We start from the raw sequence: 2,526 nt of genomic DNA on the forward strand, positions 1-2,526 counted from the left end.
TCAACATGATAAAGACAAGATATTTATGCTAACACTTAACTCGTTCCACAAAGGTTTGTTGTTTATTTGAGCTCCACATAATTTAAGGATCAAGAAAACTAGCAGACGGAGGACATTCTAATTGCTGTCAGGGTGCTGCCGACATTCAAATACACCTCTGCCACCTGCTAGCTGCATCAAAAGAAATTACGTCAAAATCCAGCTTGGGGAAGAGCACCCCCATTTATCCAGCTAAGTGTTTCTATCTACGTTTATACTTATACTTTGTTAAAATAATAAAAAGATACATAATCATAAAAACCCAAATAAAGAATTTGTGCTTATATATATATATACATTTGCTTAGTTTGCTAAATAAATAAATAAATAAAGTGGCTATACTAAACTGAATCTTAATAATAAACTCTAGCATGGATATGATGAATAGTTGCTTTGCCTAATTTTCAAATTTGAAGCTCTCTCTCAAGTTTAGACATAACTATTATAATTTAAAGCTTGCTCTAAACCTCAACTTGTGGGAAGAGAACTTGATCTAAAGTCTAAGTTGTTAACGTATATGATATGAGAAGGTTGAGCTGCTGTTTATATGTTCCTAGGGATGCTAGAATTCTAGAGAATTTTATCTTTGAAAATCTTTAAAATATTACATGATGAGTTCCTGTACGATGAGAGTTTAAACTCCTACCACGGCCGTACATACATGAATGCTAGACTATGAATTATACATTTACTTTTTACTACTTATGAGCATTGAGTGTGGTCAAGCTGTGTAGACCCTTAGGAGCTTGTCATGCGGTTAAAATCAAGATTCACTTGCACATTCACTTATACATACTGCTTCTACTCCGGAAGTACGCATCCACAAACATCCACTCATTTCCATCTCCAGATTCACCCAAAATTATTCTACTTCTATCCAGAAGAAAATAGCCAAAAACACTATCCTATCCCTATTATTCCCTGTGAAATAAATGCTTGAGATATTTTGGTTACTACTACTTGCTACATTATTCCAGGAGGGTGAGTGCTCTGAAAAAAATGAATACGAGGAAATAAAAAGGGGCAAGTGCCTGGAACCTCGAAGAAAAGAAAAAGTGAGATGAGAGGTAAAAATGGACAAGTGTTCGATAGTAGAATTAGGTGTACAAGATACCCACCTGAGAGAAAAGAAAATATAGAGCATCTCATTCTCCTAAAAATTCTTTAAAGTGCAAAAAAGGTATGTATCCCATCAAAATAGCAAAAGTAGAATTAGACTTTCACCATTGTTTTCACCATCATCACCATACACCATTCATTTGCCACACATGCACATCTTGATATTGAGTTATTGACTTGTTTCTCTGGATCCATGGTTTGACTATGCAATAAATGTCTTGTAAGTATATATACTTTATCTCCCACCTATGAGCTCCAGATATCAAAGCCTTATTAGAGTAAAATGAGAGAGAAGGCAATATCACTATGCCTCATACCACAAATACTACGTACTTTGAGAGAAGGCATATACCATCACTGCCTTGGTAAGAATCCAGAAATACCACAAAAGAGAGAATTGAGAGAGTCATACAAGGAATCTCTGTGTTTCATTTTGAAAATCTATAAAAGCTCCAGAGCTATAGTTGATCAAAGAACACGAGACATGACGCTTGACTTGACCATTCTATCTTTTAACTGCTCAAGACATAAGTGATGGTTACAAGCCCCATGGTGGTGTATGATAAATTTTTGGAATATAATATTCCCTGTGCTGAGTAACACGGACTGCCAGCAGAGAGTGACCCGTGCAATATTTTTTATGTACGGCTCTAATATTTTGGAGCTATATAATAAATAAGCATATGCTATGACTTATTAGAAATTATATGGTGCTAATTAAGTTCGTACCTTCAATGATCTCTGGATCGACTCACGTAGCTGAGTTTTGTCAGGTCCCATGACATACTAAAAGTTTATTGGAGCTCCTTGCATGCATACATGCATCATGAGTATGTATATATATAGTTAGTTTCTTAACTAGCTAGCTTTCTAAATAATATATGCACGTACGCATGCATGGATCCCATGTCATGGCGCATATGAGTCTTCGTACATATTGTCCTATTGAACCACCATAGGCCCATACTTATAAAGTTGTTAATTATGGAAAAGCTTATGACATATGGGCCATGCTTACTGAAGTCCGATCGTCAGAAAGTGCATGGATATTTTTAATATATCTATATCTATACCTACTAATAAATTATAAAAATTTTAGTCTGCCTAAGATTTTCTTAGACCGCACCTACCCAGACCCCGGAATCGGTCTCGGTCCGGCGGGAATCCGTATCTCGGTCCGTTTAAAGCTTGGAGAAGAAAAAAAATAGAATATTTTTTAGGGTTTCCAATGCAAAATTTTCTTTTACCTTTTCTATCACCACGGATAGCTGGCTTCGGCCGTCGGGCTCGTAGAAACGAAAAAATATTTTTTTTCAGGGTTTCCAATGCAAAATCTCCTATATTCTAATAATTTTCTTTTCTTTTATT

The sequence above is a fragment of the Sorghum bicolor genome, chromosome 4 (genome assembly GCF_000003195.3).
Source record: "Sorghum bicolor cultivar BTx623 chromosome 4, Sorghum_bicolor_NCBIv3, whole genome shotgun sequence".
In the NCBI taxonomy this organism is placed as follows: Eukaryota; Viridiplantae; Streptophyta; class Magnoliopsida; order Poales; family Poaceae; genus Sorghum; species Sorghum bicolor.